Below are 25484 nucleotides of genomic sequence, written 5' to 3'. Positions count from 1 at the left end.
TTTTTTTTCTCATTGTTAAAAAAAATGGCAGAATTATTAGAATTTTATTGTTTATATTCTTACCTATATAAGACGTATGTGCTCCAAAATGGTGCCATTTTGGCTGAAATGCAACTCACCGGAAAAAAACAAGCCAACATACAAATTCTTCAATGAAAAAATATAGCTTATGAAAAGCAACATTAAAAATACATTTTCTGATTATTATGCATTCACCTAATGTGTAGTTAAAGGAGTGAAGATCATTCAGCACAAGTGACCATAGGTTTGAGTGAAGTGCAATTTTTACAGCCTGCTATAAATGTCAATGATTACACTGGGGTAATATTCAGCAGCCCACTCCTTACCTATTCAATTCACACTAAGACAATTCAGAAACGAGTTAAAAACTGAGAAAAATGATGCCTCTTGTTTTTCCTCAACCCTTCTAGATCGTGAACGTGGACCTTTTTTTAAAATAATTTTTACATTCCATGGATATAAGACGTGGATATTTTTGCACTTTTACTTGCTATTTAGCTTTTCTTGCTCTGGGAAGATTTTAATATTTTACAAATAACTTTTCAAGATTGCCTTTCTACTACTAATTCTAATGACTTTGTAAATACCAAGTCACGGAGTGGCAAAACAACCAGAAGAATCACACTTTAGACTCCGGTGAGTATTTCTAATGTGTTTTTTTTATTTATCACTGTGCGTTCACACTATAATCCACCTCTTTACATTAATATACATTTACTTAGACACCATCTTGGGGTACATACAGCTAATTGATGAATTTTAAGCTTACTTCTAACAAGGATCCGAAAAACAGCAATTCTAGGGGAGGGGGGGTTGCATCATTTGCAGTGTTTTATAGTTGACATGTCAACTTTATTTTCCAGGTTGTTATAATTGCGGTGATACCATTTTTGTTGCTCTATTATGAGAGCCAAAACTTTTTAATTTGTACATTGACGGCACTATGTGCCTTAGCACCATTTTGGAGTACATATTCATTCTTAAAACACTTAATTCAATCTATAATTGGATAATCATAGCTATTTTTAATGTTGTTTTTGTTTTGTTTTCTGAGGCTTGATTAATAAAAACGGCAATTCAGTTGTTTTCATTATCTGTTTAAAACAGTGTTGCGCAACGTACATTCTGGGGCTACATGCAGCCCTTGATATTCTTTGTGACCCCAACAATTTCGTCACAAACATTGTCTATCTCTGCTGGCTTCTGCCACGTAAATTCCTTGCCAGAGATAAGATGATTTATAAAGCCAAGGTAGATAATTACCTATAGTTGACTCTGTACCCCTCTCTGAACCACCCAAATATTAACAGAATAGGAGTCTCATGACCACTGTGTAAGGGGTCAAACTCATCAGCGTGAATAAAACCGCTCAACGTTGATCCAGAAAAGTAGGACGAGATTCATGCGAGTACGATTCGATTTTTCTTGCATGTCATATGGATTGTTATGATAAGATAATTCAGTACCACAAAGGACATAGAGGTCAGAGCACATACAGTGACATGACAATAACCCAAAAACATAGAACGAGCTCTGAGACGTGGGAACTCTGCTGACCGCAATCCCTAATCCTCTCCAAACACACTAGAGGCAGCCATGGATTGCGCCTAACGCTCCCTATGCAACTCGGCACAGCCTAAGAAACTAGCTAGCCTGAAGATAGAAAATAAGCCTACCTTGCCTCAGAGAAATACCCCAAAGGAAAAGGCAGCCCCCACATATAATGACTGTGAGTTAAGATGAAAAGACAAACGTAGAGATTAAATAGATTTAGCAAAGTGAGGCCCGACTTTCTGAACAGAGCGAGGATAGGAAAGGTAACTTTGCGGTCAACACAAAACCCTACAAAAACCACGCAAAGGGGGCAAAAAGACCCTCCGTACCAAACTAACGGCACGGAGGTACACCCTCTGCGTCCCAGAGCTTCCAGCAAGCAGTAAAAAACAAATAGACAAGCTGGACAGAAAAAAACAGCAAACAAAATAGCAAAGCAGAACTTAGCTATGCAGAGCAGCAGGCCACAGGAACGATCCAGGAGGAAACAGGTCCAATACTAGAACATTGACTGGAGGCCAGGATCAAAGCACTAGGTGGAGTTAAATAGAGCAGCACCTAACGACTTCACCACATCACCTGAGGAAGGAAACTCAGAAGCCGCAGTACCACTTTCCTCCACCAACGTAAGCTCACAGAGAGAATCAGCCGAAGTACCACTTGTGACCACAGGAGGGAGCTCTGCCACAGAATTCACAACAGTACCCCCCCCTTGAGGAGGGGTCACCGAACCCTCACCAGAGCCCCCAGGATGACCAGGATGAGCCATATGAAAGGCACGAACAAGATCGGGAGCATGGACATCAGAGGCAAAGACCCAGGAATTATCTTCCTGAGCATAACCCTTCCACTTAACCAGATACTGGAGTTTCCGTCTTGAAACACGAGAATCCAAAATCTTCTCCACAATATACTCCAACTCCCCCTCCACCAAAACCGGGGCAGGAGGATCAACAGATGGAACCATAGGTGCCACGTATCTCCGCAACAATGACCTATGGAATACGTTATGTATGGAAAAAGAATCTGGAAGGGTCAGACGAAAAGACACAGGATTAAGAACCTCAGAAATCCTATACGGACCAATGAAACGAGGTTTAAACTTAGGAGAGGAAACCTTCATAGGAATATGACGAGAAGATAACCAAACCAAATCCCCAACACGAAGTCGGGGACCCACACAGCATCTGCGATTAGCGAAACGTTGAGCCTTCTCCTGGGACAAGGTCAAATTGTCCACTACATGAGTCCAAATCTGCTGCAACCTGTCCACCACAGTATCCACACCAGGACAGTCCGAAGACTCAACCTGCCCTGAAGAGAAACGAGGATGGAACCCAGAGTTGCAGAAAAACGGCGAAACCAAGGTAGCCGAGCTGGCCCAATTATTAAAGGCGAACTCAGCCAAAGGCAAAAAGGACACCCAGTCATCCTGATCAGCAGAAACCAAGCATCTCAGATATGTTTCCAAGGTCTGGTTGGTTCGTTCGGTGTGGCCATTAGTCTGAGGATGGAAAGCCGAGGAAAAAGACAAGTCAATGCCCATCCTACCACAAAAGGCTTGCCAAAACCTCGAAACAAACTGGGAACCTCTGTCAGAAACAATATTCTCTGGAATGCCATGTAAACGAAACACATGATGGAAGAACAATGGCACCAAATCAGAGGAGGAAGGTAATTTAGACAAGGGTACCAAATGGACCATCTTAGAGAAGCGATCACAGACCACCCAAATGACTGACATCTTTTGAGAGACGGGAAGATCTGAAATAAAATCCATAGAGATATGTGTCCAAGGCCTCTTCGGGACCGGCAAGGGCAAAAGCAACCCACTGGCACGAGAACAGCAGGGCTTAGCCCGAGCACAAATCCCACAGGACTGCACAAAAGAACGCACATCCCGCGACAGAGATGGCCACCAAAAGGATCTAGCCACTAACTCTCTGGTACCAAAGATTCCAGGATGACCGGCCAACACCGAACAATGAACCTCAGAGATAACTTTATTCGTCCACCTATCAGGGACAAACAGTTTCTCCGCTGGGCAACGATCAGGTTTATTAGCCTGAAATTTTTGCAGCACTCGCCACAAATCAGGGGAGATGGCAGACACAATTACTCCCTCTTTGAGGATACCCGCCGGCTCAGATAAACCCGGAGAGTCGGGCACAAAACTCCTAGACAGAGCATCCGCCTTCACATTTTTAGAGCCCGGAAGGTACGAAATCACAAAGTCAAAATGGGCAAAAAACAGCGACCAACGAGCCTGTCTAGGATTCAACCGCTTGGCAGACTCGAGATAAGTCAAGTTCTTATGATCAGTCAAGACCACCACGCGATGCTTAGCTCCTTCAAGCCAATGACGCCACTCCTCGAATGCCCACTTCATGGCCAGCAACTCTCGATTGCCCACATCATAATTTCGCTCAGCAGGCGAAAACTTCCTGGAAAAGAAGGCGCATGGTTTCATCACCGAGCAATCAGAACCTCTCTGTGACAAAACAGCCCCTGCTCCAATCTCAGAAGCATCAACCTCGACCTGGAACGGAAGAGAAACATCTGGTTGACACAACACAGGGGCAGAAGAAAAACGACGCTTCAACTCTTGAAAAGCTTCCACAGCAGCAGAAGACCAATTGACCACATCAGCACCCTTCTTGGTCAAATCGGTCAATGGTTTAGCAATACTAGAAAAATTGCAGATGAAGCGACGATAAAAATTACCAAAGCCCAGGAACTTTTGCAGACTTTCAGAGATGTCGGCTGAGTCCAATCATGGATGGCTTGGACCTTAACAGGGTCCATCTCGATAGTAGAATGGGAAAAGATGAACCCCAAAAATGAAACCTTCTGAACACCAAAGAGACACTTTGATCCCTTCACAAACAAAGAATTAGCACGCAGGACCTGAAAAACCGTTCTGACCTGCTTCACATGAGACTCCCAATCATCCGAGAAGATCAAAATGTCATCCAAGTACACAATCAGGAATTTATCCAGGTACTCTCGGAAGATGTCATGCATAAAGGACTGAAACACTGATGGAGCATTGGCAAGTCCGAATGGCATCACTAGATACTCAAAATGGCCCTCGGGCGTATTAAATGCAGTTTTCCATTCATTGCCTCGCTTAATACGCACAAGATTATACGCACCACGAAGATCTATCTTGGTGAACCAACTAGCCCCCTTAATCTGAGCAAACAAATCAGACAACAACGGCAAGGGTACTGAAATTTAACCGTGATCTTATTTAGAAGGCGGTAATCTATACAAGGTCTCAGTGAACCATCCTTCTTGGCTACAAAAAAGAACCCTGTTCCTAATGGCGACGATGACGGGCGAATATGCCCCTTCTCCAAGGACTCCTTCACATAACTCCGCATAGCGGCGTGCTCAGGCACAGATAAATTAAACAGTCGACCTTTTGGGAATTTACTACCAGGAATCAAATCGATAGCACAATCACAATCCCTATGCGGAGGTAGGGTATCGGACTTGGGCTCATCAAATACATCCCGGTAATCAGACAAGAACTCTGGAACCTAAGAAGGGGTGGATGACGAAATAGTCAGAAATGGGACATCACCATGTACCCCCTGACAACCCCAGCTGGACACAGACATGGATTTCCAATCTAATACTGGATTATGGACTTGTAGCCATGGCAACCCCAACTCGACCACATCATGCAGATTATGCAACACCAGAAAGCGAATATCCTCCTGGTGCGCAGGAGCCATGCACATGGTCAGCTGGGTCCAGTACTGAGGCTTATTCTTGGCCAAAGGCGTAGCATCAATTCCTCTCAATGGAATAGGACACTGCAAGGGCTCCAAGAAAAACCCACAACGCCTAGCATACTCCAAGTCCATCAAATTCAGGGCAGCACCTGAATCCACAAATGCCATGACAGAATACGATGACAAAGAGCAGATCAAGGTAACGGACAGATGAAATTTTGACTGTACCATACCAATGGTGGCAGACCTAGCGAACCGCTTAGTGCGCTTAGGACAATCAGAGATAGCATGAGTGGAATCACCACAGTAGAAACACAGCCCATTCAGACGTCTGTGTTCTTGCCGTTCAACTCTGGTCAAAGTCCTATCGCACTGCACAGGCTCAGGTTTAAGCTCAGGTAATACCGCCAAATGGTGCACAGATTTACGCTCACGCAAGCGTCGACCGATCTGAATGGCCAAAGACATAGACTCATTCAGACCAGCAGGCATAGGAAATCCCACCATGACATCCTTAAGGGCTTCAGAGAGACCTTTTCTGAAAATAGCTGCGAGCGCACCTTCATTCCATTGAGTGAGTACGGACCACTTTCTAAATTTCTGACAATATACCTCTATCTCATCCTGACCCTGACACAGAGCCAGCAAGTTTTTCTCTGTCTGATCCACTGAATTAGGTTCATCGTACAGCAATCCGAGCGCCAGGAAAAACGCATCGATATTACTTAATGCAGGATCTCCTGACGCAAGAGAAAATGCCCAGTCCTGAGGGTCGCCACGTAAAATAGAAATAATGATCCTAACTTGTTGAACTGGGTCACCAGAGGAGCGAGGTTTCAAAGCCAGAAATAGTTTACAATTATTTTTGAAACTCAGAAATTTAGTTCTATCTCCAAAAAACAAATCAGGAATAGGAATTCTCGGTTCTAACATAGAATTCTGAACCACAAAGTCTTGAATATTTTGTACTCTTGCCGTGAGCTGATCCACACATGAAGACAGACCTTTAATGTCCATCGCTACACCTGTGTCCTGAACCACCCAAATGTATAGGGGAAAAAAAAGGCAAAACACAGTGCAGAGAAAAAAAAATGGTCTCAGAACTTCTTTTTTCCCTCTATTGAGAATCATTAGTACTTTGGGCCTCCAGTACTGTTATGATAAGATAATTCAGTACCACAATGGACATAGAGGTCAGAGCACATACAGTGACCTGACAATAACCCAAAAACATAGAACGAGCTCTGAGATGTGGGAACTCTGCTGACCGCAATCCCTATGCAACTTGGCACAGCCTAAGAAACTAGCTAGCCTGAAGATAGAAAATAAGCCTACCTTGCCTCAGAGAAATACCCCAAAGGAAAAGGCAGCCCCCACATATAATGACTGTGAGTTAAGATGAAAAGACAAACGTAGAGATGAAATAGATTTAGCAAAGTGAGGCCCGACTTTCTGAACAGAGCGAGGATAGGAAAGGTAACTTTGCGGTCAACACAAAACCCTACAAAAACCACGCAAAGGGAGCAAAAAGACCCTCCGTACCGAACTAACGGCACGGAGGTACACCCTCTGCGTCCCAGAGCTTCCAGCAAGCAGTAAAAAACAAATAGACAAGCTGGACAGAAAAAAACAGCAAACAAAATAGCAAAGCAGAACTTAGCTATGCAGAGCAGCAGGCCACAGGAACGATCCAGGAGGAAACAAGTCCAATACTAGAACATTGACTGGAGGCCAGGATCAAAGCACTAGGTGGAGTTAAATAGAGCAGCACCTAACGACTTCACCACATCACCTCAGGAAGGAAACTCAGAAGCCGCAGTACCACTTTCCTCCACCAACGGAAGCTCACAGAGAGAATCAGCCGAAGTACCACTTGTGACCACAGGAGGGAGCTCTGCCACAGAATTCACAACAATGGATGCTACGCGTAAGCAATGCGTTTTATTGCTGCAACTATTATTCTACAATCATATACAGGAGCATTTACTGTGTTCTATTCTACAGAATGGTAATTATCTGTAAAAATCGGACAGCATACAGATGGTCCATGTGCCTTTTTTTATTTTATTGGATTGCACTACTCCGATTTAAACGCAGATGGGTATGAGCCCTAACACTCCAGAAAGGAGTTGATGATGTGGAAAGGTGGCCATACACAAATAAAATAAATAAGATTCTCTTCATTGTTATATCAGAGGAGTGAAGCATGTTTTAGTAACTCAAGTTAACCCCTTCCCGACATTTGCAGTGCTTCCAGACCGATGAGGTGTATGTATACGTCAAGGCGATCGCCCGCACATAGGAGCTGTGCACGGAAGATTGCCTCCAGGTGTTAAGTTGAGATGAACATCATAGCTAAAACCCGGCTCTCACTGTTGCAAGAGGTGCCTGGCAGTTTAAACCCCTAAATGCTGAAATCAATATCGATCACAGGATTTAGGACACAGTGAGAGGGAGGAGGGCTCCTTCTCCCCTCCGATCGGTACCCCTGAAATGTTATTTAGAGGGTCTGATCATTGTCATGGTGACCCATCATGACAACATCCAGGTCACCAGTGCATGGTCTAGCAAGCTTGCCCATGCAAAAACTGACATGTATAAAGCGTTGCAATGCTTTATACCAGAGATCAGACTGCTGAAAGTGAAAGTCTCATAAGGCCGGTTTCTCATGTCAGTGGCTCCGGTACGTGTGGTGACAGTTTCCTCACGTACCGGAGACACTGACACATGTACACACATTAAAATAAAAGTGTCTCTGCAGATGTCAGCATGTTTTCACGGACCGTGTGTCTGTTTGCAAAACACGGAGACATGTTAGTGTTTGTGGGAGCGCACGGATCACACGGACCCATTAAAGTCAATGGGGCTGTGTAAACACATACCTCACACGGATGCTGTCCGTGTGCCATCCGTGTGCTGTCCATGTGCGTTTTTCCTGTCATAGGGTTAAAATTGAAAAACTTGTTTCAATACACGGAAACACGTGCAGCACACGGACAGCACACGGACAGCACACTGACAGCCAACGGACAGCACAAGGACCCTAAAAACGGACACACGGACATCACACGGATCCCACATGGATGGCCTACGTGCACACATGGATACGGATAATTCCGGTACCATTTTCTCCGGTACCGGAATTATCTGTACGTGTGAGACTGGCCCAAACGGAAGAAGTTTAAATAAAAAAAAAGTTAAACAAAATTGTAAAAATATTTGTTTTAAAAATCACAATAATAAAGAAATATTGCATCAATAAAATAAGTATAATAAAAAAAAGTACACGTTTGATATCTCATGTCCACAACGACCCAACACACTACTTAATCCCTTCAGTGAAAATTGTAAAAAAACAAACAAAAAACTATGCTTTATCATACCACCAAACAAAATATAGAATAAAACAAGATCAAAAAGACAAATCTAAATAAAAATTGTATCGCAAAAAAACAAGCCACCAAACAGTTTAATCCGCAGAAAAATACAAAAGTTATAGCTCGTGGGATAAAGAAATGCAAAAATATTTTTTTCGATAAAATAGTTTGTGTAAGAGCGCCCAAACAAACACAAATGATACGAATGTGGTGTTGCTGTAATTGTAGTGACATGAAGAATAAAGCAGTTTTTATCAAGTTTATGACATGCGGAACGGCATAAAACAAAAAAATCAAACCCTGAATTGCTGGTTTGAAAGAGATCAAAAAACTTTATGTAACTGAAAATGGTGTCACTAAGGCTGGAGTCACACACAACGTATAAAAAATCGGTCCGTTTTCCATGGACAAGAATCGCACAAATGTATCATGAACAGTGATCCATGTGCAATGCGAGGATGCACATGGATCAACTGGACCCGTTGAAGCGATTGTTCGCGAAACGGCCGTCGTCTGTCTCGTCTCTGCACCCTCCCACACCGCTCCCTCCTCATGTTGTAACCTGCCTTGTTCCTAGCTGGGAATGTCGAGCCACGGTCAATAAAGGACTATATTATCATTGAAGACTACGGGTGAGTGCTGCATTCATTCATCTCCTCATGTATTGGCAACCAAGTATTAGGCTGAGGGTGCCAATACTTTTGTCTGGCCCATTTTTGGAGTTTTGTGTGAAATGATCAATGTTTTGCTTTTTGCTTCATTCTCTTTTGTGTTTCTTCATTTAAGACAAATTAAATGAAGATAATAATACCAAATAATTTGTGTTTGCAATCATTTTCAGGAAGAAAATGAGTATTATCTGACAGAATTGCAGGGGTGTCAATATTTTTGGCCATGACTGTGTGTATATATGTGTATATATATATATATATATATATATATATATATATATATATATATATATATATATATATATATATATATATATATATATATGCATATATATATATGTATATATATATATATATATATATATATGTATATGTCAGTGAGACACATATACATATATATTTCCAGTATATTTCATACAGAGCTAGATAGCAGAAAAGCCAGTAATTCAATTGTCGGCTTTTGATAAATCATTACTGAACCCGACAGGATAAGAGACATGGTTTACATACAGTAAACCATGGCATATCTGCTATATTTTCAAATATCCCTCCCTAATAATGTTAGTAGTGTGTGTGCAAAATTTGGGAGCCCTAGGTGTTAAATTAAATGGTTAATTCACGGAAAAAACTGTTGTTGGCTCCCGCCCAATTTTCTCTGCCAGAGAGGGAAAGCCAGAGACTGAGGGCAGATATTAATAGCCTAGAGAGGGACCATAGTTATTGCCCCCCCAGCTAAAAACATCGCCCCCAGCCACCCCAGAAAAAGCAATCTGTAAGATGCGCCTATCCGGCACTTAGCCTCTCTCTTCCCACTGCCCTGTGGCATTGGCAAATGGGTAATAAGGGGTTAATGTCACGTTGCAATTGTAAGGGGACATTAAGCCTGGTTAATAATGGAGAGGTGTCAATAAGACGTCTATCCATTATTAAGCCTCTAGTCTGAAAAGGATAAAAACAACCCACACACATTAAGAATAAAGTATTTTAATGAAATAAATAAACACACAGGTTTCATTATCTTTAGATGTAGATAAGCCCCCGATGTAACCTGAAAGATGAGGAAAAAGAGGTTAGATTATACTCACCTGGGGGGGTCCGATTCGATGGGCGTCGCGGTCCGGTTCGAGGCCTCCCGTCTTCATAGGATGATGTCCTCTTCTTGTATTCACGCTGCGGCTCCGGCGCAGGTGTAATTTGTCTGCCCTGTTGAGGGCAGAGCAAAGTACTGCAGTGTGCAGGTGCCGGGCCTCTCTGACCTTTCCTGGCGCCTGCGCACTGCAGTACTTTGCTCTGCCCTCAACAGGGCAGACAAAGTACGCCTGCACCGGAGCTGAAGCGTGAAGACAAGAAGAGGAAGTCATCATAAGAAGATGGGAGGTCCCGGACCGGACCACGACGCCCATCGGACCGGATCGCAGCGGGACCACCCCTGGGTGAGTATAATCTAACCTCTTTTTCTCATCTTTTAGGTTACATTTTGGGCTTATCTACAGCATTACAGAATGCTGTAGATAAGCCCCTGATGCCTGTGGGCTTAGCTCACCTTCGATTTTGGGGGTGAGAAGTTCCCTTTAACAAAAAAGTGTGAAACTCAAAGCTCTCCTCAGTTCTGCATCGCCTTATATCTCCTCTCTCATCTCCGTCTATCGCCTTACACGTGCCCTCCATTCTACAAATGACCTAAGACTAACATCCCCCGTAATCCGAACCTCGCACCTCCGTCTTCAAGACTTCTCTCGTGCTGCACCAGCTCTCTGGAATGCACTTCCCCAGACGATCAGACTGATACCTAGCCCCGACCTATTCAAGCGCGCTTTAAAAACCCATCTCTTCAAACAAGCCTACCAAATCAACTACTCAGTAAACTAACTTTGTCCTGTTCCCTCCTTCCAAATACTATCTGCATGTGAATCTGCACCCTACTATTCATCTGTCTCCACACCCTCCATACACATAACTGCACTTGATACTTGACTATTGCACTTAAACACACGGGCTGATGACCGGATCATGCAGCTTTATATGAAAATCCCTATTTATTATAATTGCCAGACCTGAAATAACAAGCACTTTTCACCTATTGTGTCCCCCATTTCCTTGTAGAGTGTAAACTTGCGAGCAAGGACCTCACCCCTAATGTCACTGTTTAAATTGTCTTAACTTGTACTGAATTTATTGTCTGTACATGTCCCCGCTTAATTGTAAAGTGCTGCGGAATTTGTTGGCACTATATAAATAAAAATTATTATTATTATTATTATTATTAAAATATGTCTTATATTCTAGGTTCTTCAAAGTAGCCAACTTTTTCTTTGATGACTGCTTTGCACACTCTTGGCATTCTCTTGATGCGATTAAAGAGGTAGTCACCGAGAATGGTCTTCCAACAATCTTGAAGGAGTTCCCAGAGATGCTTAGCACTTGTTGGCCCTTTTGCCTTCACTCTGCGGTCCAGCTTACCCCAATCCATCTCGATTGGGTTCAGGTTTGGTGACTGTGCAGGCCAGGTCATCTGGCGTAGCACCCCATCACTCTCCTTCTTGGTCAAATAGCCCTTACACAGCCTGGAGGTGTGTTTGGGGTCATTGTCCTGTTGAAAAATAAATGATGGTCCAACTAAACGCAAACCGGATGGAATTGCATGCCGTTGCAAGATGCTTTGGTAGCCATGCCCTTTCTGTATGCCTTCAATTTTGAATAAATCCCCAATAGTGTCACCAGAAAAGCACTCCCACACCATCACAGCTCCTCCTCCTCCATGCTTTACGGTGGGAACCAAGCATGTAGAGTCCATCTGTTCACTTTTTCTGCATCACACAAAGGCAAGGTGGTTGGAACCAAAGATCTCAAATTTGGACTCATCAGACCAAAGCACAGATTTCCACTGGTCTAACGTCCATTCCTTTTGTTCTTTAGCCCAAACAAGTCTCTTCTGCTTGTTGCCTGTCCTTAGCAGTGGTTTCCTAGCAGCTATTTTACCATGAAGGCCTGCTGCACAAAGTTTCCTCTTAACAGTTGTTGTAGAGATGTGTCTGCTGCTAGAACTCTGTGTGTCATTGACCTGGTCTCTAATCTGAGCTGCTGTTAACCTGTGATTTCTGAGGCTGCTGACATGGATAAACTTATCCTCAGAAGCAGAGGTGACTCTTTGTCTTCCTTTCCTGGGGCGGTCCTCATGTGACCCAATTTCTTTGTGGCGCTTGATGGTTTTTGCCACTGCACTTGGGGACAATTTCAAAGTTTTCCCAATTTTTCGGACTGACTGACCTTCATTTCTTAAAGTAGTGATGGCCACTCGTTTTCTTTACTTAGCTACTTTTTTCTTGCCATAATACAAATTCTAACAGTCTATTCAGTAGGACTATCAGCTGTGTATCCACCAGACTTCTGCACAACACAACTGATAATCCCAACCCCATTTATAAGGCAAGTAATCCCACTTATTAAACCTGACTGGGCACACTTTTGAGGTGAAAACCATTCCCAATGGCTACCTCTTGAAGCTCATCAAGAGAATGCCAAGAGTGTGCAAAGCAGTCATCAAAGCAAAAGGTAGCAACTTTGAAGAACCTAGAATATAAGACATATTTTCAGTTGTTTCACACTTTTTTGTTAAGTATATAATTCCACATGTGTTAATTCATAGTTTTGATGCCCTCAGTGTGAATGTACAATTTTCATAGTCATGAAAATGCAAAGAAATCTGAAGGCATCAAAACTATGAATAAACACATGTGGAATTATATACTTAAAGGGAACTGTCACCCCCAAATTCAAAGGTGAGCTAAGCCCACCGGTCAAGGGGCTTATCTGCAGCATTCTGTAATGCTGTAGATAAGCCCCTGATGTAACCTGAAAGATGAGGAAAAAGAGGTTATATTATACTCACCTGGGGGGAGGTCCGATTCGATGGGCGTCGCGGTCCGGTTCGAGGCCTCCCGTCTTCATAGGATGATGTCCTCTTCTTGTATTCACGCTGCGGCTCCGGCGCAGGTGTAATTTGTCTGCCCTGTTGAGGGCAGAGCAAAGTACTGCAGTGTGCAGGTGGCGGGCCTCTCTGACCTTTCCCGGCGCCTGCGCACTGCAGTACTTTGCTCTGCCCTCAACAGGGCAGACAAAGTACGCCTGCACCGGAGCCGAAGCGTGAAGACAAAAAGTGGAAGTCATCATAAGAAGATGGGAGGTCCCGGACCGCGACGCCCATCGGACCGGATCGCAGCGGGACCACCCCTGGGTGAGTATAATCTAACCTCTTTTTCTCATCTTTTAGGTTACATTTGGGGCTTGTTGGAAGACCATTCCTGGTGACTACTTCTTGAAGCTCATCAAGAGAATGCCAAGAGTGTGCAAAGCAGTCATCAAAGCAAAAGGTAGCAACTTTGAAGAACCTAGAATATAAGACATATTTTCAGTTGTTTCACACTTTTTTGTTAAGTATATAATTCCACATGTGTTAATTCATAGTTTTGATGCCCTCAGTGTGAATGTACAATTTTCATAGTCATGAAAATGCAAAGAAATCTGAAGGCATCAAAACTATGAATAAACACATGTGGAATTATATACTTAAAGGGAACTGTCACCCCCAAATTCAAAGGTGAGCTAAGCCCACCGGTCAAGGGGCTTATCTGCAGCATTCTGTAATGCTGTAGATAAGCCCCTGATGTAACCTGAAAGATGAGGAAAAAGAGGTTATATTATACTCACCTGGGGGGAGGTCCGATTCGATGGGCGTCGCGGTCCGGTTCGAGGCCTCCCGTCTTCATAGGATGATGTCCTCTTCTTGTATTCACGCTGCGGCTCCGGCGCAGGTGTAATTTGTCTGCCCTGTTGAGGGCAGAGCAAAGTACTGCAGTGTGCAGGTGGCGGGCCTCTCTGACCTTTCCCGGCGAGTGTGCAAAGCAGTCATCAAAGCAAAAGGTAGCAACTTTGAAGAACATAGAATATAAGACATATCTTCAGTTGTTGCACACTGTTTTGATAAGTACATAATTCCACATGTGTTAATTCATAGTTTTGATGCCTTCAGTGTGAATGTACAATCTTCATAGTCATGAAAATACAGAAAAATCTTTAAATGAGAAGGTGTGTCCAAACTTTTGGTCTGTACTGTATATATATACAGTGAGGCAAAAAAGTATTTAGTCAGTCAGCAATAGTGCAAGTTCCACCACTTAAAAAGATGAGAGGCGTCTGTAATTTACATCATAGGTAGACCTCAACTATGGGAGACAAACTGAGAAAAAAAAATCCAGAAAATCACTTTGTCTGTTTTTTTTATCATTTTTTTGCATATTATGGTGGAAAATAAGTATTTGGTCAGAAACAAACGATCAAGATTTCTGTCTCTCACAGACCTGTAACGTCTTCTTTAAGAGTCTCCTCTTTCCTCCACTCATTACCTGTAGTAATGGCACCTGTTTAAACTTGTTATCAGTATAAAAAGACACCTGTGCACACCCTCAAACAGTCTGACTCCAAACTCCACTATGGTGAAGACCAAAGAGCTGTCAAAGGACACCAGAAACAAAATTGTAGCTCTGCACCAGGCTGGGAAGACTGAATCTGCAATAGCCAAACAGCTTGGAGTGAAGAAATTAACAGTGGGAGCAATAATTAGAAAATGGAAGACATACAAGACCACTGATAATCTCCCTCGATCTGGGGCTCCACGCAAAATCCCACCCCATGGGGTCAGAATGATCACAAGAACGGTGAGCAAAAATCCCAGAACCACGGGGGGGGGGGGGGGGGATGGGGACCTAGTGAATGAACTGCAGAGAGCTGGGACCAATGTAACAAGGCCTACCATATGTAACACACTACGCCACCATGGACTCAGATCCTGCAGTGCCAGACGTGTCCCACTGCTTAAGCCAGTACATGTCCGGGCCCGTCTGAAGTTTGCTAGAGAGCATTTGGATGATCCAGAGGAGTTTTGAGAGAATGTCCTATGGTCTGATGAAACCAAACTGGAACTGTTTGGTAGAAACACAACTTGTGGTGTTTGGAGGAAAAAGAATACTGAGTTGCATCCATCAAACACCATACCTACTGTAAAGCATGGTGGTGGAAACATCATGCTTTGGGGCTGTTTCTCTGCAAAGGGGCCAGGACGACTGATCCGGGTACATGAAAGAATGAATGGGGCCATGTATCGTGAGATTTTGAGTGCAAACCTCCTTCCATCAGCAAGGGCATTGAACATGAAACGTGGCTGGATCTTTCAACATGACAATGATCCAAAGCACACCGCCAGGGCAACGAAGGAGTGGCTTCGTAAGAAGCATTTCAAGGTCCTGGAGTGGCCTAGCCAGTCTCCAGATCTCAACCTTATAGAAAACCTTTGGAGAGAGTTGAAAGTCCGTGTTGCCAAGCGAAAAGCCAAAAACATCACTGCTCTAGAGGAGATCTGCATGGAGGAATGGGCCAACATACCAACAACAGTGTGTGGCAACCTTGTGAAGACTTACAGAAAACGTTTGACCTCTGTCATTGCCAACAAAGGATATATTACAAAGTATTGAGATGAAATTTTGTTTCTGACCAAATACTTATTTTCCACCATAATATGCAAATAAAATGTTAAAAAAACAGACAATGTGATTTTCTGGATTTTTTTTTCTCAGTTTGTCTCCCATAGTTGAGGTCTACCTATGATGTAAATTACAGATGCCTCTCATCTTTCTAAGTGGTGGAACTTGCACTATTGCTGACTGACTAAATACTTTTTTGCCCCACTGTATACACTGCTCAAAATATTAAATAACCATCAAACTCCCAGGTCTCTGGTAGAGGACCCGAGAATGAGAAAGGACAACAAAGACCACCCCCATTGGGGGTGAGAAAGAAGTTTTATATATACAGTGGGGCAAAAAAGTATTTAGTCAGTCAGCAATAGTGCAAGTTCTCTTATTTTCCCATCACGCCTCTCATTTTCCCAATCACATCTTTCATTTTCCCCCTCACATCTCTCATTATCTCCCTCACACCTCTCATTTTCTCCCTCACTCCTCTCATTCCCCCTAACACTTGTCATTTTGACCTCACATCTGTCATTTTCCGATCACTCCACTATTTTCCCTCACTCCTCTCATTTTGCACTCACACCTTTTCATTTTCACTTCACACCTCTCATTTTCACCTCAGTATATACATGTTTGTCATCTCCCTTATATATAATATACACCTGTATGTCATCTCCCCTGTATATAGTATATACCTACTGTGTGTCATCTCCCCTGTATATAGTATATGCCTGTATGTCATCTCCTCCTATATATAGTATATACCTGTATGTCATCTCCTTCTATATATAGTATATACCTGTATGTCATCTCCTCCTGTATATAGTATACACCTGTATGTCATCTCCTCTTACAGTGGGGCAAAAAAGTATTTAGTCAGTCAGCAATAGTGCAAGTTCCACCACTTAAAAAGATGAGAGGCGTCTATAATTTACATCATAGGTAGACCTCAACTATGGGAGACAAACTGAGAAAAAAAAATCCAGAAAATCACATTGCCTGTTTTTTTAACAATTTATTTGCATATTATGGTGGAAAATAAGTATTTGGTCAGAAACAAACAATCAAGATTTCTGGCTCTCACAGACCTGTAACTTCTTCTTTAAGAGTCTCCTCTTTCCTCCACTCATTACCTGTAGTAATGGCACCTGTTTAAACTTGTTATCAGTATAAAAAGACACCTGTGCACACCCTCAAACAGTCTGACTCCAAACTCCACTATGGTGAAGACCAAAGAGCTGTCAAAGGACACCAGAAACAAAATTGTAGCCCTGCACCAGGCTGGGAAGACTGAATCTGCAATAGCCAACCAGCTTGGAGTGAAGAAATCAACAGTGGGAGCAATAATTAGAAAATGGAAGACATACAAGACCACTGATAATCTCCCTCGATCTGGGGCTCCACGCAAAATCCCACCCCGTGGGGTCAGAATGATCACAAGAACGGAGAGCAAAAATCCCAGAACCACGCGGGGGGACCTAGTGAATGAACTGCAGAGAGCTGGGACCAATGTAACAAGGCCTACCATAAGTAACACACTATGCCACCATGGACTCAGATCCTGCAGTGCCAGACGTGTCCCACTGCTTAAGCCAGTACATGTCCGGGCCCGTCTGAAGTTTGCTAGAGAGCATTTGGATGATCCAGAGGAGTTTTGGGAGAATGTCCTATGGTCTGATGAAACCAAACTGGAACTGTTTGGTAGAAACACAACTTGTCGTGTTTGGAGGAAAAAGAATACTGAGTTGCATCCATCAAACACCATACCTACTGTAAAGCATGGTGGTGGAAACATCATGCTTTGGGGCTGTTTCTCTGCAAAGGGGCCAGGACGACTGATCCGGGTACATGAAAGAATGAATGGGGCCATGTATCGTGAGATTTTGAGTGCAAACCTCCTTCCATCAGCAAGGGCATTGAAGATGAAACGTGGCTGGGTCTTTCAACATGACAATGATCCAAAGCACACCGCCAGGGCAACGAAGGAGTGGCTTCGTAAGAAGCATTTCAAGGTCCTGGAGTGGCCTAGCCAGTCTCCAGATCTCAACCCTATAAAAAACCTTTGTAGGGAGTTGAAAGTCCGTGTTGCCAAGCGAAAAGCCAAAAACATCACTGCTCTAGAGGAGATCTGCATGGAGGAATGGGCCAACATACCAACAACAGTGTGTGGCAACCTTGTGAAGACTTACAGAAAACGTTTGACCTCTGTCATTGCCAACAAAGGATATATTACAAAGTATTGAGATGAAATTTTGTTTCTGACCAAATACTTATTTTCCACCATAATATGCAAATAAAATGTTAAAAAAACAGACAATGTGATTTTCTGGATTTTTTTTTCTCAGTTTGTCTCCCATAGTTGAGGTCTACCTATGATGTAAATTACAGACGCCTCTCATCTTTTTAAGTGGTGGAACTTGCACTATTGCTGACTGACTAAATACTTTTTTGCCCCACTGTATATAGATTCAAGATTCAAGATTCAAAGAAGCTTTATTGGCAGGACCAAATACACATCAGTTTTGCCAAAGCAAGTGTATAGAGGCAATAGGGATAGGGACTGAGGGGATGTTGGGTAGGAGCTGTGGGGGGAGGTGGATGGGGCAGATCCAGGGTGGGGGCTATAGTCCATGGCATAGGGGAGATGGATGGGGCAGATCCAGGGTGGGGGCTATAGTCCATGGCATAGGGGAGGTGGATGGGGCAGGTCCAGGTTGGGGGCTATAGTCCATGGCATCATAGTTCTCTTTCTCGTAGTCTATGACATTCGCTCACATACCGCGCTGCTATCTCCACCGCTCTCTCTTCTTCTCCCAGCAAGATATAGGTTTTCTCTTCCTCCTTCTTGGTGATGAAGTCTGGGAAGAGATGTGAGAGTCTCCTGAAGTGAGTCTCCCTCACTGCTGAGTATTTGGAGCAGTGTAGCAGGAAGTGGGTTTCGTCCTCTATGGCCTCCTGATCACAGTGTTGGCACAGTCTTTCCTCCCTGGGCTTGTAGCTCTGCCTGTGTCGGCCACATTCGATGGCCAGACTGTGGGCACTGAGTCTATATCGGCTCAGGATCTGGCGGTCTCTGGGGTCCGGGAGTTTCTCCAGATATGGGGCCAGTCTGTAGTCTCTCTGTAGGCTCCGGTACATGGTCAGTTTCTGTGAGCTGATGATATCATTCTTCCAGTCACTGACATACCTCTCCTGGCCTTCATCTGCCATCTTCCTAATTCCTAGTATACACCTGTATGTCATCTCCTTCTATATATAGTATATACCTGTAGGTCATCTGCTCCTGTATATAGTATATACCTGTGTGTCATCTCCTCCTGTATATAGTATATACCTGTATGTCATCTCCTCCTGTATATAGTATGTACCTGTATGTCATCTCCTCCTCTATATAGTATATACCTGTGTGTCATCTGCCCTGTATATAGTATATGTGTGTCATCTCTGTCATGATCCCAATGGCAGGGGATCACAAAAATGACAAGCACAGATACAAACAAGCTCTAGGGCGATGGAACCTGAGCTGACCGCGACCCTAAACCTAACACACAAATAAAAGTAGCCGGGGAACGTGCCTACGATGATCCTAGACGTCTCGCTCCAGCCGAAGATCTAACTTCCCCTATCAGAAGAAACACAGACCTCTCTTGCCTCCAGAGAAATACCCCACAGCAAATAGCAGCCCCCCACATATAATGACGGTGAAATGAGAGGAAAGCACATACGTAGTATGAAAACAGTTTCAGCAAAATGAGGCCCGCTAAAGCTAGATAGCAGAGGATACAAAAGTGAACTGCGCGGTCAGCGAAAAACCCTTCAAAAAACCATCCTGAAATTACTTGAACTCATGTGCCAACTCATGGTACATGAAAAGCAATTTCAGCCCACTAGAGCAACCAGCAGCAGAGAATCACATATCTGCAGGCTGGACTAAAAACCAAATTAAGCAAAACACAAAACAGGAAAATCCAAACTTAGCTTGTCCAGAAAGTTCTAGGAGCAGGGAGCAGAGGAAACAAGACACACTGGATACATTGATAACCGGCGAGGAAATGCCAGCAAAGCCAGGTTAAATAGGAAACTCCCATATGCTGATGGAACAGGTGGAACCCAGAAACCCAGGAAAGACAAGTCACCCAGTACCATCAGTAACCACCAGAGGGAGCCCAAAAACAGAACTCACAACAGTACCCCCCCCTTGAGGAGGGGTCACCGAACCCTCACGAGAACCACCAGGGCGACCAGGATGAGCCCTATGAAAAGCGCGAACCAAATCATCAGCATGAACATCCGAGGCAACCACCCAAGAATTATCCTCCTGACCATAACCCTTCCACTTGACCAAATACTGGAGTTTCCGTCTGGAAACACGAGAATCCAAGATCTTCTCCACAACATACTCCAATTCTCCCTCCACCAGCACTGGAGCAGGAGGCTCAAGCGAAGGAACAACAGGTACCTCATACTTCCGCAACAACGACCGATGGAACACATTATGAATAGCAAACGATGCCGGGAGATCCAAACGAAATGACACAGGGTTAAGAATTTCCAAGATCCTATAGGGACCGATGAACCGAGGCTTGAACTTAGGAGAAGAGACCTTCATAGGAACAAAACGAGAAGACAACCACACCAAGTCACCAACAAGAAGTCGAGGACCCACGCGGCGACGGCGATTAGCAAACTGCTGAGCCTTCTCCTGGGACAACTTCAAATTGTCCACCACATGACTCCAAATCCGATGCAACCTATCTACCACCATGTCCACTCCAGGACAATCAGAAGGTTCCACCTGACCAGAGGAAAAACGAGGATGAAACCCCGAATTACAAAAGAAAGGAGAAACCAAGGTAGCAGAACTAGCCCGATTATTAAGGGCAAACTTGGCCAGCGGCAAAAAGGTAACCCAGTCATCCTGATCAGCAGAAACAAAACACCTTAAATAAGTTTCCAAGGTCTGATTAGTTCGTTCAGTCTGGCCATTCGTCTGAGGATGGAATGCAGACGAAAAGGACAAATCAATGCCCATCTTAGCACAGAACGTCCGCCAAAATCTAGACACAAACTGGGATCCCCTGTCAGAAACGATGTTCTCAGGAATCCCATGCAAACGAACCACATTCTGAAAAAACAGAGGGACCAACTCAGAGGAGGAAGGCAACTTAGGCAAGGGTACCAGATGAACCATTTTAGAAAAGCGATCACACACAACCCAGATGACGGACATTTTTTGAGAGACAGGGAGATCCGAAATAAAGTCCATGGAAATGTGCGTCCAAGGCCTCTTCGGGATAGGCAAAGGTGACAACAATCCATTGGCCCGAGAACAGCAAGGCTTAGCCCGAGCGCAAACCTCACAAGACTGCACAAAAGAACGCACATCCCTCGACAAGGAAGGCCACCAAAAAGACCTGGCCACCAAGTCTCTAGTACCAAATATTCCAGGATGACCTGCCAACGCAGAAGAATGGACCTCGGAGATGACTCTACTGGTCCAATTATCCGGAACAAACAGTCTCTCAGGCGGACAACGATCAGGTTTACCCACCTGAAACTCCTGCAAAGCACGTCGCAAGTCTGGGGAGACAGCAGACAAAATCACCCCATCCCTAAGGATACCAGAGGGCTCAGAATCTCCAAGGGAGTCAGGCACAAAACTCCTAGAAAGAGCATCCGCCTTCACATTCTTTGAACCTGGCAGGTATGAAACCACAAAATTGAAACGAGAGAAAAACAGTGACCAACGAGCCTGTCTAGGATTCAGACGCCTGGCAGACTCAAGGTAAATCAAATTTTTGTGATCAGTCAAGACCACCACACGATGTCTAGCACCCTCTAGCCAATGACGCCACTCCTCAAATGCCCACTTCATGGCCAAAAGTTCCCGATTACCAACATCATAATTCCGCTCAGCCGGCGAAAACTTTCTAGAAAAAAACGCGCATGGCTTCATCACTGAGCCATCGGAGCTTCTCTGTGACAAAACCGCCCCCGCTCCAATCTCGGAAGCATCAACCTCAACCTGAAAAGGGAGCGAAACATCTGGCTGACGCAACACAGGAGCAGAAGAAAACCGGCGCTTAAGTTCCTGAAAGGCCTCCACAGCCGCAGGAGACCAATTAACAACATCAGCACCCTTCCTAGTCAAATCCGTCAAAGGCTTAACAACACTAGAAAAATTAGTTATAAAACGACGATAGAAATTAGCAAAACCCAAGAACTTCTGTAGACTCTTAAGAGATGTAGGCTGCGTCCAGTCACAAATAGCCTGAACCTTGACGGGATCCATCTCAATAGTAGAAGGGGAAAAAATATACCCCAAGAAAGAAATCTTCTGGACTCCAAAGAGACACTTTGAGCCTTTTACAAACAAGGAATTGGCCCGCAGGACCTGAAACACCTTCCTGACCTGCTGAACATGAGACTCCCAGTCATCAGAAAAAACCAAAATATCATCCAAATACACAATCATAAATTTATCCAGATATTCACGGAAAATATCGTGCATAAAGGACTGGAAGACTGAAGGAGCATTAGAAAGTCCAAAAGGCATTACCAAATACTCAAAATGGCCCTCAGGCGTATTAAATGCGGTTTTCCACTCATCACCTTGCTTTATTCGTATAAGATTATACGCACCCCGAAAATCAATCTTAGTGAACCATTTAGCCCCCTTAATGCGAGCAAACAAATCAGTCAACAATGGCAAAGGATACTGATATTTTACGGTAATCTTATTCAAAAGACGATAATCTATACAAGGCCTCAAGGAACCATCTTTTTTGGCCACGAAAAAAAAACCTGCTCCCAAAGGAGACGAAGATGGACGGATATGTCCCTTTTCCAAGGACTCCTTAACATAATCCCGCATAGCAGTATGCTCTGGCACTGACAGATTGAACAAACGACCTTTAGGAAATTTACTGCCTGGAATTAAATTTATAGCACAATCGCAATCCCTGTGAGGAGGAAGCGAACTGAGCTTAGGCTCCTCAAAAACATCCCGATAGTCAGACAAAAACACAGGAATCTCAGAAGGAGTAGATGAAGCGATAGAAATCGGAGGTGCATCATCATGAACCCCCTGACAACCCCAGCTTAACACAGACATTGATTTCCAGTCAAGGACTGGATTATGAGTTTGTAACCATGGCAGACCAAGTACTAGAACATCATGCAAATTATACAGTACCAGGAAGCGAATCACCTCCTGATGAACGGGAGTCATACGCATGGTCACTTGTGTCCAGTACTGAGGTTTATTCATAGCCAAAGGTGTAGAGTCAATTCCCTTCAAAGGAATAGGGACTTCCAGAGGCTCCAAACTAAACCCACAGCGATTGGCAAATGACCAATCCATAAGACTCAGGGCAGCGCCTGAATCCACATAGGCATCGACGGAAATGGATGATAATGAACAAATCAGAGTCACAGACAGAATGAACTTAGACTGTAAAGTACTAATGGCAACAGACTTATCAACCTTTTTTGTGCGTTTAGAGCATGCTGATATAACATGAGCTGAATCACCACAATAAAAGCACAACCCTTTTTTCCGCCTATACTTTTGCCGTTCACTTCTGGACTGAATTCTATCACATTGCATTATTTCAGGTGACGGTTCAGACGACACCGCCAAATGATGCACAGGTTTGCGCTCCCGTAAACGCCGATCAATCTGAACAGCCATAGTCATAGACTCATTCAGACCAGCAGGCGCAGGGAACCCCACCATAACATCTTTAATGGCCTCAGAAAGGCCATCTCTAAACTTTGCAGCCAGAGCGCACTCATTCCACTGAGTAAGTACCGACCACTTCCGAAATTTTTGACAATAAATTTCTGCTTCATCTTGCCCCTGAGAGAGGGCCAACAAAGCTTTTTCAGCCTGAATCTCTTGGTTAGGTTCCTCATAGAGCAAACCCAATGCCAGAAAAAACGCATCCGCATTAAGCAACGCAGGGTCCCCTGGTGCCAATGCAAATGCCCAATCCTGAGGGTCACCCCGCAGGAAAGATATAATTATCTTGACTTGCTGAGCAGGGTCTCCAGAGGAGCGAGATTTCAAAGAAAGAAACAACTTGCAATTGTTCCTAAAATTCAGAAAACGAGATCTATCTCCAGAAAAAAACTCTGGGACAGGAATTCTAGGTTCAGACATAGGAGCATGTACAACAAAATCCTGTATATCTTGAACCTTAGCGGCAAGATTATTCAGGCTGGAAGCCAAACTCTGGACGTCCATGATAAACAGCTGAGATCAGAGCCATTCAAAGATTAAGAGGAGGAGGAAGTAGCCAGGCTGCAATAAGGCTAGGCAGCAAACTCTGAGGGAAAGGGGAAGAAAAAAAAAAAAAAAAAAAAACTTCCTCAGACTACTTATCCTCCTACTTCAGCCAATACAATTAACACTTTGTGGGCCGGTTATACTGTCATGATCCCAATGGCAGGGGATCACAAAAATGACAAGCACAGATACAAACAAGCTCTAGGGCGATGGAACCTGAGCTGACCGCGACCCTAAACCTAACACACAAATAAAAGTAGCCGGGGAACGTGCCTACGATGATCCTAGACGTCTTGCTCCAGCCGAAGATCTAACTTCCCCTATCAGAAGAAACACAGACCTCTCTTGCCTCCAGAGAAATACCCCACAGCAAATAGCAGCCCCCACATATAATGACGGTGAAATGAGAGGAAAGCACATACGTAGTATGAAAACAGTTTCAGCAAAATGAGGCCCGCTAAAGCTAGATAGCAGAGGATACAAAAGTGAACTGCGCGGTCAGCGAAAAACCCTTCAAAAAACCATCCTGAAATTACTTGAACTCATGTGCCAACTCATGGTACATGAAAAGCAATTTCAGCCCACTAGAGCAACCAGCAGCAGAGAATCACATATCTGCAGGCTGGACTAAAAACCAAATTAAGCAAAACACAAAACAGGAAAATCCAAACTTAGCTTGTCCAGAAAGTTCTAGGAGCAGGGAGCAGAGGAAACAAGACACACTGGATACATTGATAACCGGCGAGGAAATGCCAGCAAAGCCAGGTTAAATAGGAAACTCCCATATGCTGATGGAACAGGTGGAACCCAGAAACCCAGGAAAGACAAGTCACCCAGTACCATCAGTAACCACCAGAGGGAGCCCAAAAACAGAACTCACAACACATCTCCTCCTGTATTAGACCTCGTTCACATGTTATTTGCTCAGTATTTTTACCTCAGTATTTGTAAGCTAAATTGGCAGCCTGATAAATCCAGAGCCAACAGGAAGCCCTCCCCCTAGCAGTATATATTAGCTCACACATACACATAATAGACAGGTCATGTGACTGACAGCTGTCGTATTTCCTATATGGTACATTTGTTGCTCTTGTAGTTTGTTTGCTTATTAATCAGATTTTTATTTTTGAAGGATAATACCAGACTTGTGTGTGTTTTAGGGCGAGTTTCGTTTGTCAAGTTGTGTGTGTTGAGTTGCGTGTGGCGACATGCATGTAGCGACTTTTGTGAGATGAGTTTTGTGCGGCAACATGCGTGTAGCAACTTTTTGTGTGTCGAGTTGCATGTCACAGGTTAGTGTA

At 43.9% G+C, this 25484-nt stretch overlaps 1 protein-coding gene across 2 annotated transcripts in view; it reads left to right on the top strand.

The window, feature by feature from the left end:
- Positions 1 to 375: 375 nt before the first annotated feature.
- LOC138657898 (beta-1,4-galactosyltransferase galt-1-like) overlaps positions 376 to 25484 on the top strand; it is a 37590-nt gene continuing 12481 nt past the window's right edge. The window contains exons 1-2 of one of the 2 annotated variants that reach the window (XM_069745506.1): positions 376 to 657; positions 13637 to 13736. The gene's annotated coding sequence lies outside the window, so the exon portion shown is untranslated. The remainder of the gene's footprint in view (positions 658 to 13636; positions 13737 to 25484) is intronic. The other variant, XM_069745505.1, reaches the window with a different exon arrangement.

The sequence above is a fragment of the Ranitomeya imitator genome, chromosome 1 (assembly GCF_032444005.1).
Source record: "Ranitomeya imitator isolate aRanImi1 chromosome 1, aRanImi1.pri, whole genome shotgun sequence".
NCBI lineage: Eukaryota > Metazoa > Chordata > Amphibia > Anura > Dendrobatidae > Ranitomeya > Ranitomeya imitator.
Note: the sequence above shows the minus strand (reverse complement) of the source record. Positions and strands in the feature narration are given on the sequence as shown.